Genomic DNA, 12,236 nt, shown 5'->3' with positions numbered 1-12,236 from the left:
TAAAAGCCAACCATATTTTACTTAAAAAAAAATCAGAAACAGAAGATGCTTTTAAAGTTTTAATATTTGAAAATCAAATCAAACATTAAATCATTAATTTGCATATTATAGTAAGAATGGCAACACTACTCAAATCCGTAGATACTCATTCTATCCCTTTTTGTTTGAGTCAGGTAATTATCCATCCGATGTGGGGCGAGTTTTTAATAGGACAGGGACGGAGTCAGATTTAGGTAATGTCTGTCCTAACTGCCTTGGGATATATAATATATGTAAAATAATTAATACTATTATATTATTTTTAAATTTTTATTTTAATTTATGTTATATATGTAATGATGGTTATATAAAGGGTTAAGTACGATTTTTTGTCTCTAACATAGAGGCCGAAAATTTATTTCGTTTCCACCCTTTTTTCACTATAAAATGGTCCCGAAGGTTCTAGTTTATTTTAAAATCATCATTTTTATCAATTTTTTTTATTCCAAAAATACCCTTAACTAAAAAAAAAAGAAAACGTTGAATAAGGTGGAAAGGGGAAGGGATTCGGGGGAGTTGGTTCAGAGAAGAAGAGGGGGAAGGGCCACCGCGCTGCTCCAATCCGCCGCTGCTGCTCGTCGTTGTTCAGTCGCTGGATCTCGCCGCTGCTCCTCTGGGCTCGGCGGAGGTGCTCGATGGCGGTGGATTTTGGTTTGAGACAAGAACAGGGGAAGGCTTCGATGGTGAGTCGAGGGAGGAGAAGAGGTCGCGCTGTGACGGTGGTGCTAGGGTAGCACGAAGAGAGAAGAAGAAAAGGGTTGCAACGCTGTGATGGCGGATCAGTGCTGTGATGGCGGTTTCGGATGGCTCGTCGACTTCTGCTTCTGCTTCTATTCTTCTTCTGCTTCTATTTCTATTATGTTATTGATTTCCGATTATTGTTGCTTCTGGTTGCTTCTGCTTCTCATGATTACATTGTTTCATTGTTGTTGTTGTTGTTGTTGTTGTTGTTGTTGTTGTTGTTGTTGTTATGCTCTTGCTTCTGTTTCTGCTCTTGTTTTTGCTCCTACTTCTGCTTGATTACATTGTTGATTCATTGTTGTTGTTGTTGTTGTTGTTGTTGTTGTTGTTGTTGTTGTTGTTGTTGTTGTTTCTGCTCCTGTTCCTACTTCTACTTGATTACATTGTTGATTCATTGTTGTTGTTGTTTTTGGTTCTGCTTCTGCTTCTGCTTCTGTTTCTACTTGTGCTTGATTTTGGGGAAGAAGGGGAAGGGGCATTTTGGTCAGAAGGATGGTTTTAAAATTAAGTTAAACCTTTATGATTATTTTGTAGTGAAAAAAAGGCCAGAGACAAAATAAATTTTCAACCTCTACGTTAGAAACCAAAATTATACTTAACCCTTATATAAATTTTGAAATTTAATTTTATTTATTAAATTTTAATAATTATAAGACAAACATGAGCCGAATAAATATTTACAAAAATGGAATATGGTTCAATTTTTTACTATCTACATATAAAAATAAGACAAATTTTATACGAATTATAGTACGACAGAGTCGGATAAGACAAAAATCGTCTCTTCCTTATCCCATTGCCAACTCTAGATCACATGACTTAATGTAGCAAACTCAGTTTCAATTAGGGTCTATATGAAAAACACAAGTTTCAACCGTAGCAGGGATGACTATTTAGACTAAGCCATATTAGAGTTGCAACTTCTAGTAAATCTTCTCTAATGTATGAAGTTTAAAATTTGGTTAAAGCATAAACTTCTCTTAATTAAGATCACTTGTTTCTCCATATTTTATTTTTCATTTAAAACGCATATCCTTGCTTAATCACCTGAGTTATGCTAATCAAAATTCATCAAATAAATCAATCAACATGTAATTTAAAAATAAAAACAATAAAGAATCTAATGATGCAGCTTACAACACATTTTTTGGGATATACTATATATTAGTGCTAGATAAAATCAGATAAAAATAACGTAACTCAATCTTAAATCCTAGATTGATGATGAGAAAAGGAATGAAAATTACAAATATCAATTACTTTAAATGAGGTAAAAAAAAGTTTTTTTTTTAAATTCAAATTCAAGCATTACTACAAACAAGTGGCAAGCAAAAACAATAAATTTATTAATCAAGTGGGAAAATATCAAGATCAATATCGTGCGATGATGAATCAATTCATATTCTATTGTTTTGGTGATGTCAACTCTCAAGATACAATTATAATGCACCTGCAACATGGGGCATGGACATGATTCCCAAATTAAAGGAAACGTCAAATGTGCATATCTATGGACTTTTTTATATAAATAAGTAAATAATATATATTAATTCTCATAATACGTATGCAAAAAAAGTTTTACGAAAATGTGTAGGATCATTTTACGAGAAGTATCTATAAAATAAATTTAGTCATTATCTCAGGAGAAACGTACGCGAATTGAAATTGATAGGAGCAGAGTCATGTCTGGTCTGGCACCAGTGAAATGAGGAAAGAGATCATTTTATATTTAGCGTTAATGAAATAGGTACTTCAGGTGGGGCTACCACAAAAAGGTAGACTTAAGGTGTACCGCATGCGAAATTGGTCTCGAATTTTCCTATATAAACGCTTGTGCCAAGGAGTGTATCACCATTCATGGAAGGAGCCATTCTCCTGCACTCTCTTTCAATTCCAAAATCTCTCTTCAACCTCTTTACTTTATTTCTCTCTTAAATATTGTGAGTGCTGGTTTTACTGTATGTATAGCTTCCGAAAATATCTATATGATTATATATCCAAATGAAAAAGTTTCTCATATGGCAGAAGGTATTACATTTGTTTGTGACGATCCACTTTGGATAATGATTCTGCCACATACATCGTTGCAAGAGTTGAAGAATTTGATTATCATGAATACTGGAATGGTTGGAAAAAAGAAAATCACGAAGTTGACTTACAGGATGTCAGTTGCAGTAGCCAACTCATTTGCATATCAGAAAATACAGATTAAATCTGATCAGCATGTTTCAATGATATTTTCTTATCATCGCAGCATTGGAAGCATCTATTCGTTGGAACTTTGTGTGAATCTTCAAGAGATTGGTGGAAGTTCATCTAGATCTAATAATGTGGAGGGTGTTAGAAACTTGGGATCAGCAGATTTCATATTGGGTCGGGATACGGGTAGGGCCCGTAGTCTGACCTTTAATGGCTTTGTGACGCTGGAACAGACTACCGACAATCGTCATGCACGCCCCTCCCCTTCCAATTTTGTTGCATTTGAAGGAGGTTATCATGATGGCATGGCAGAGACGTCTGATGAAGATGAGATCGAAGACTTTAGAGGTGACGAAGCAGAAGCTGTTCCCGAAACCCAGCCGCTTTATCGCGAGACAGTTCCTCCAATTCATGTCGAATTGAAAGGTAGGGCGGGGGGTGGTGGTGTATCCAGTAGCACGCCAGCACACTATCTGTCTTTAAATCTTGGAGCAATGAATTCGACTACCGCAGAAGACAGACCGAGCAGCTACGCTTTGCCAGGGAAGATGGAGCTCGAGATTGGGTTGAAGTTTCTCAATAGAGAAATAGGGTTGTTTGTTGTTAAGAACTATAACATCCGCAGGAGTGTAAAATACAAGGTGGTAGAGTCGGACCAAAGTAGGTATGTATGTCGATGCAAGCAGTTTGGGGACCAATGTTGTTGGATGGTACGGGTTGCAAAGACCATGTCTTCTAGATTATGGGAAATTCGAAAATACCAAGGGCCTCATAGTTGCTTGGCAAATTCGATATCTCAAGATCGTGCTCAACTTGATAGCAATGTCATCTGCCAGCATATATTCCCTATGGTGCATGCTGATGTAACCATTTGCATAAAAGTGTTGCAAGGATCAGTCGAGTCAGCATACGGGTACAACATTTCATACAAGAAGGTTTGCCACGCGAAGCAGAAGGCAATTGCCAAAATCTATGGTGATTGGAACGAGTCATACAACTAGCTACGGAGATACTTCAACGCCTTGCAAGCTTTCGTCCCAGGTATAACTGGCATGTCACACATATTTGTCTTTGTTATTGATTGTGGTTTTAGTCGTTTATATGTGTTACTAAGTAAGCATTTTCATACTACGGACAATTGTTGACCTACAAACGCGACCGTACTACATTGGCAACACTCTAGACTATGACAGTATCATGTTTTATCAGGTTTTCTGGTCGTTCCCGTCGTGTGTTGAAGCTTTCAAGCACTATAAGCCACTGGTCTCAGTGGACGGAACGCACCTATATGGTAAGTACGTGGGGACCCTTCTTATGAGCATAGCACAGGACGGGAATAGTAATATTCTGCCCATCGCTTTCGCAATTGTGGAAAGAGAGAATACAAATGCATAGTACTTTTTTCTTACCAATCTAAAGAGGCATATAGCGACTCAACCGGGAATTCTGCTTATCTCTGATAGGCATGCAGCAATAAAGGTAGCTTTAGAGCAGGATGGGTGTGGATGGGAACACAATGTTTACTGTGTATGACATATTACCTCTAACTTTGCAACAAATTTCAAGAGTAAGGAAGCCAAAAGACACCTGATCAACGCAGCGTATTCCAAGATGCAAAAGCAGGCGCAGTGCTACCTGGAGTTAATTAGCAGCGAGAATTTGGTCACATCTCCGCAAATGATGGCCTAGATCTGAGGGTTAGAGCCACTTAAATGGCTACAACACCGTGATGACGGTCGTCGATATGGTCACATGACAACCAATCTTTCTGAGTGTATCAACTCCGTCCTCAAGGGTACTAGAAATCTTCCGGTCTATGCAATTGCCAAGTCTACCTACCGTCGCCTTAATGAATTATATGTGAACAAGGGTCAACAGGCTCAAGCATAGATTGCATGCGGTCTAGTTTTTTCGCAGTTCCTACAGAAAGTGATACTAGCAAACCGTGAGGGAATTTCCCAGATGCTTGTGACATCGTACGACAGAGCTACTTCAATCTTCACAGTGGATGAGATAGTAGTGGTAGGGGTGCAGTCTAGGTTTCGCGTTTACCTCGAGCATCACAGATGTGATTGTTGTTACTTCCAAGCGTTGCACTACCTCTGTGCTCATGTTTTGGCTGCATGCGCATTTGCAAGACTTGACTGGCAACAATATGTAGAGGCAGTGTACCAGGTTGAGAACGTGTTCTGAGCCTACGAGATGGAATTCCCACCAATGCCGGACTAGGAGATGTGACCCCCGTACGAAGGACAACGTGTACGTCCAAACCCCCCACCTACGCCATACAATGGAAGGGAGTCCGGTGTTTACAAGGATTAGGAATGAGATGGACGAGGTTGAGTCAGGCCCAAGCAAGCGGACTTTATAGAGAATCTTATAAAACAGAAACAAAGACAAATCACAGTCTCTTTTATTTCTAAATATACATAGAAAGTACTGCAACATAAAGAAATACCCTCTTCTTCAGCAGAACTGTGACAAACCCCAATTTGACGGTTTATCTTGTATTGAATTTAGGGGATTTTATCACCTTTTACCCACATTTATTCAATGAAATAGCATGGTTTTATAACTTCTCCTTTAATTGTGCTTAAGAGTGAAAACATGCTTTTTAGGACTTAAAATAGCTAAATTTAATTCACCTTGATTCTATTAGATGCCTTGATATGTTTGTTAAGTGATTTCAGATTTAGGAGGCAAAGATTGGATTAAGGAAATGAAGAAAAAGCATGTAAAGTTTGAGAACTCGAAGAAATGATGGAACCAAAAAAGCTGTCAAGCCTGACCTCTTCGCACTTAAACGACCATAACTTGAGCTACAGAGGTCCAATTGATGCGGTTCCAGTTGGGTTGGAAAGCTAACATCCGGGGCTTCGAAACGATATAAGATTTGCCATAGTTGCATCGCGCATAGGGGCGCGCACGCGCACGGTACGCGGACGCGCCGATGGTGGCACATGACCCACTTAATGCAAACGTGGCCAGCGATTTTAGAAGCCTTGTGGGCCCAATCCAACTCATTTCTAATGCTATTTAAGCCAAGGATTGAAGGGGAATCAACAGACTTTTCATACTTTACATACTTTAATCATTAGTCATAGTTTAGTTTTAGAAATAGTTAGAGTTAGAGAGAGAAGCTCTCACTTCTCTCTAGAATTAGGATTAAGATTAGGTTTAGTTCTTAGATCTAGGTTTTAATCTTTGCTTTCTTCCACTTCTATCTCTCAATTCTTAGTTGCTACATTCAATCTCCTTCTATTCCTTTGTTGTAATTTCCTTTATGTTGTTCTTATATTTTGTTGTAGATCAATTTACTTTGCTTTTCTTTTATGCCTTCCAAGTGTTTGATGAAATGCTTGGTTGGATTTTAGTGTAGATTTTGTTCCTCTTGGCCTAGGTAGAGTAATTAGTGACACTTGAGTTATCTAATTCCTTTGTTGATTGATAATTGGAGAGATTGCTAATTGGTTTGGAGTGCACCAAAGCTAGTCTTTCCTTGGAAGTTGGCTAGGACTTGTGGCTCAAGTCAATTCATCCACTTGACTTTCCTTTAATTAGTAAGGGTTAACTAAGTGGTAGCAATGAACAATTCTCATCACAATTGAGAAAGATAACTAGGATAGGACTTCTAGTTCTCACACCTTTCCAAGAGCCTTTTATAGTTTTTAGTTTATTTTCATTGCCATTTACTTTTCATGCTTCTTATCCAAAACCCCAAATAACTCATAACCAATAACAAGACACTTCATTGTAATTCCTAGAGAGAACGACCCGAGGTCCAATACTTCGGTTTATAAATTTAGGGGGTTTGTTTTAGTGACAAACAACTTTTTGTATGAAAGGATTAGTGATTGGTTTAGAAACTATACTTGCAACGAGATTTTATTAGTGAATTTCTAAACCGTCAAAAATCCAATCATCAAACTGCAAGTTTCATGGACTTCTATTGGAAGATCCACATCAGCTTTTAGCTGAGTTCTTATAGATCTGTAACACTGTAAAGACTAATGAAGTTAATCCTGAAGTCTACAAGCTTATGCTCTTTGCCTTTGCTGTAAGAGATAGAGCTAAGCTATGGTTGGATGCCCAACTAAGAGAGAGTCTTAACTCTTGGAAAAAGCTGGTTAATGCTTTTCTAGCTAAATTCTTTCCTCCTCAAAGGATGAGCAAGATTAGAGTGGAAGTTCAAACCTTCAAACAAAGAGAAGGTGAATCACTCTATGAAGCTTGGGAAAGATACAAGCAATTGATCAGGAGATGTCCTCCTGACATGCTTTCAGAGTGGTCTATCATAGGCGTGTTCTATGATGGTCTATCTAAGATGTCCAAAATCTCATTGGACAGCTCTACAGGTAGATCACTCCACTTGAAGAAAATGCCTGCAGAAGCAAGAGAACTCATTGAAATGGTTGCAAATAACCAATTCATGTACACTTCTAAAAGGAATCCTATAAACCATGGGATCTCTCAGAAGAAAGGAGTTCATGAAGTTGAAACTCCGAATGCCATATTGGCTCAGAACAAGATCTTGACCCAACAGGTTAATATGATCTCCCAGCATCTGACTGGAATGCAAACTGCAGCTGGCAGTACTTAGGAAGCTTCTTATGAAACAGAAGCTTATGATCATGATCAACCCACCATGGAGGAGGTGAATTACATAGGAGAACCCTATGGAAACACCTACAATCCTTCATGGAGGAACCATCCTAGTCTTTCATGGAAGAATCAACAGAAACCTCAACAAGATTTCAATAACAACCAAGGTGGAAGGAACCAGAATAGGTTCCAACAACAGACTACCATTCCCATCTTCTCAAGGGAATATGAAAACCTCTAAGCAGAGCCTTTCTGACATAGTAACTCTGGTTTTCAGCCTCTCTAAGACCACTCATAGTTTCATTAATGAAACAAGGTCTTCCATCAGAAACTTGGAGGTGCAAGTTGGTCAACTGAGCAAGAGGATCCCTGAGACTCCTCCTGAAACTCTTCCTAGTAACACTGAGGTGAATCCAAGAGAAGAGTGCAAGGCCAAAACCATGGAGGTAGAGGCTAATTCAGAGGAGAATGGGAAGGCATTGAACGCAAGTGAAGAAGCCTTCATTGGGCGTTCAACGCCCTCAATGGCAGCAAGCCTGGTGCTGAATGCCAGTGAGAAACCCCTCACTGGGCGTTCAACGCCCATCCTGGCAGTAGAGCTGGCGTTGAACGCCAGCCAGGGAGCACTGGCTGGGTGTTCAACGCCCAAACATGCAGACTTTCTGGTGCTAAACACCAGTGAGGAACCCTTCACTAGGCGTTCAACACATAACCATGTAGCTATTCTGGCGCTGAACGCCAGTGAGGAACCCCTCACTGGGTGTTCAACGCCCAAACACCCAGGGAAGCTGGTATTGAATGCTAGCAAGGACATCCCTACTGGGCGTTCAACGCCCAAAACACTAGAGGGACTGGCATTTAACGCCAGTGAGGGTGGACAGCAAGGGCGTTCAACGCCCAAAGAGCTCACAGAGCTGGCATTAAACGCTAGTCAAAGCACACCCTTTGAGTGCCTAAATCCTACTCAAGAACCCTCTATCTCAGAACCAAAGGAAACCATAAAGACTATTGAGGTTCCTTTGCATGCACTTCTGCAGTGCATGAGTTCTGATGACTACTCATCCTTTGATGAGGATGAAGACACTAGGGAAGAGTAAGTTGCTCGGTACCTAGGAGCTCTAATGAAGCTAAATGCCAAGTTATTTGGTACAAAGCCTCTGGAGGAAGAACCTCCACTGCTTACCAAAGAACTGCATGCTTTGGTTTAGCAGAGGCTACCTTAGAAGCTTCCAGATCCTGGACGCTTTCTGATTCCTTGCACCATAGGCACCATGACCTTTGAAAAGGCTCTGTGTGACCTAGGGTCAAGCATAACCTCATGCCACTCTCTATAATGGAGAAGCTGGGAATCCTTAAGGTACAAGCTGCAAACATCTCACTAGAGATGGCAGACAAGACAATGAAGAAGCCATATGGCTTAGTAGAGGATGTCTTGGTAAAAGTTAAAGGCCACTACATCCCTGCAAACTTCATAGTCTTAGACATTGGAGAGGATGAGGATCACCCTTGTGGCCAAGGGAGAACTAACCCTACAATTAGGGGAAGATCACATCTTATTCAAGATGCCTTATCCCAATTCTCCTTCTAAAAGAGAGATAACTATGCAACACCTAGTATTCCAACCCTCTCTTTATGTGCAGAGCTCTGCAGAGCCCCCAGACATCAATTCTAAGTTTGGTATTGGGCTGCCATCAATAAGCTCTAAGCACAAAGTTACTAAGAAGAAAGTACCCAAAGGCTGGAGGGACAAGAGAGTCCCAACTGAAGGCCTCTCACCTAACATAAGAGTTGTCTTCACTAAGAAGCCAGCCTTACCAAAATCTGAGCCCATACTCACCTTCGTAAGGAGCTAACCGTCAAGCTAATGACGTTAAAGGAGCGCTTGTTAGGAGGAAACCCAACCTTAATTAATTATTTTTATTTTCTTTCATTTTGATTTTCTTTCAGTTATCTTTAGAGTCATGGTCGTATGCAGCAATCAGAACAGAGACAAAATTTCACAGCAGTGAAAACAGAACACTCTGGATGAAGTGTTAAAGTTGAACGCCATCCAAGGAGCAACCCCTGGGCGTTCAAACGCTAGTACAGAGAAGCAGAAAATCTGGATTCCCTAGCCTCTTAGGACCAGTGGGTCCCACAACATCTTTTACCTACCACACTTAACCCCACCTACTTTCACACTTCCCCACACACAATTCCCTATAAATCCTAGTCCAATCAATCCATTTCACTTCCCCAAATCCATCATAACTCCCACCAACCCCCACCCACTTCAAAATCAAATTTCTCACCCAAAACCCCATCCATGGCCGAACCTACCAACTCCCTGCTCCTATATATATCCCTCTTCATACCCTTCATACACACACCTCCCATACCCTCATACACCCCACAAGGCTGGGCTCTTTCTCTCCCTCTATCTTCCTCTATTTTCTTCTTCTTCTACTTCATTCTTCTATTTTCTTTATTTTTGCTCGAGGACGAGCAAAGTTTTAAGTTTGGTATGGGAAAAGTATTGCTTTTTTTTCTTTCTATTACCATTCATGGCACCTAAGGTTGGAGACTCCTCTAGAAAGAGGAAAGAAATGACAGTAGCCACTCCCTCTGAATCTTAGGAGATGGAGAGATTTATCACCAAAGCTCATCAAGACCACTTCTATGAAGTAGTGGCAAAGAAGAAAGTGATCCATGAGGTCCCTTTCATGCTCAAGAAGAATGAGTATCCGGAAATCCAAAGAGAGATTCGGAGAAGAAGTTGGGAAGTCCTAACCAATCTCATTCAGGATGTTGGGATTCTAATGGTGCAAGAGTTCTATTCTAATGCATGGGTTACTAAAAACCATGACACTAGTGTGAACCCAAATCTAAGGAATTGGATCACCATGGTCCGAGGAAGAATCTTAGATTTCAGCCCGGAAAGTGTGAGGTTGGCGTTCAACTTGCCTCTAATGCAAGGAGATCCTCATCCTTACACTAGAAGAGTCAACTTTGATCAGAGATTGGATCAAGTCCTCTCAGATATCTGTGTGGAAGGAGCACAGTGGAAAAGGGATTCCCAAGGCAAGCCCATTTAACTAAGAAGGGTTGACCTAAAGCCCATAGCTAGAGGATGGTTGGAATTCATCCAACGTTCTATCATGCCCACTAGCAACTGGTCAAAAGTGACTGTGGACAGAGCCGTCATGATCCATTGCATCATGATTGAAAGTGAGGTGCAAGTACATGAGGTGATTCCTCAAGAATTGTACAAGGTAGTTGAGAAGCCTCACACCAATGCAAGGTTGGCATTCCTACACCTCATTTATCATCTATGCAATTCAGCTGAAATTATCATAGAAGGAGATATCTCCATTGGGGAGGAAAAGCCCATCACTAAGAAGAGGATGGAGCAAACTAGAGAGCATACACAAGAGCCTGTGTAGCCGCCTCAGTATGAGATCCTTGAGATGCCTCAAGGGATGTATTTTCCTCCTCAAAGCTATTGGGATCAATGGCAGACTTCTCTTGGAGAACTGAGCACTAACATGGAGCAATTGAGGGTGGAGCATCAAGAGCATTCTACCACCCTCAATGAAATAAGAGAAGATCAAAGAGCCATAAGGGAAGGCCAAAGGGCTATGAGGGAAGAACAACAAAGGCAAAGGAGTGACATTGAAGAGATCAAGCATCATATTAGATCCTCAAGGAGGAGCACTAGCCGCCACCATTAAAGGTGAATTCGTTCTCTTTTACTTTCTTTCCCTTTTATTTTTCTGTTTTCTATTTTATGTTTTATCTGTTCTCTTGTTCTTGTTGCATGATCATTTGCATTTATGCCTTAAAAGATGTAAAATGTTCCATATATCTCTCACCTTGTTTAAAAGAAAATTTTAATTGAAAATAATTGAGAGATGCTTGAATTTCAAGTTTAAAATAAGAATAGTTCAATTATTTTGATGTGGTGACATTATTTTTATTTTCTGAATGTATGATTAAACAATGCATATTTGAAGTTGGGATTTTAGAATGCTGGCTCTTGAAAGAATAAGAAAAAAGAAAAAGTATTATTGATGATCTGAAAAATCAATAAAATTGATTCTTGAAGCAAGAAAAAGCAGCAAAAAGAAAAAAAAAGCTTGCATAAAAAAAAAGTGGCGAAAAAAATATGAGAAAAGAAAAAGCGAAAAAGCAAGCAAAAAAAGCCAATAGCTCTTTAAACCAAAAGGCAAGAGCAAAAAGCCAGTAACCCTTTAAACCAAAAGGCAAGGGTAAAAGGATCCAAGGCTTTGAGCATTAGTGGATAGGAGGGCCTAAAGGAATAAAATACTGGCCTAAGCGGATCAAACAAGCTGTCCCTAACCATGTGCTTGTGGCGTGAAGGTGTCAAGTGAAAAGCTTGAGACTGAGCGGTTAAAGTCGTGGTCCAAAGCAAAAAGAGTGTGCTTAAGAACTTTGGACACCTCTATCTGGGGACTCTAGCAAAGCTAAGTCACAATCTGAAAAGGTTCACCCAGTTAAAGTGTCTGTGGCATTATTGTATCCGGTAGTAATATTGGAAAATAAGGTGCTTAGGGTCACGGCCAAGACTCTAAAAAGCTGTGTTCAAGAATAAAAAAGAACTAAACTAGTAGAGTTAATAATATAATTTAGATTCTAAGTTCCTAAAGATGCCAACC

The sequence above is a fragment of the Arachis ipaensis genome, chromosome B01 (assembly GCF_000816755.2).
Source record: "Arachis ipaensis cultivar K30076 chromosome B01, Araip1.1, whole genome shotgun sequence".
Taxonomy (NCBI): domain Eukaryota; kingdom Viridiplantae; phylum Streptophyta; class Magnoliopsida; order Fabales; family Fabaceae; genus Arachis; species Arachis ipaensis.
Note: the sequence above shows the minus strand (reverse complement) of the source record.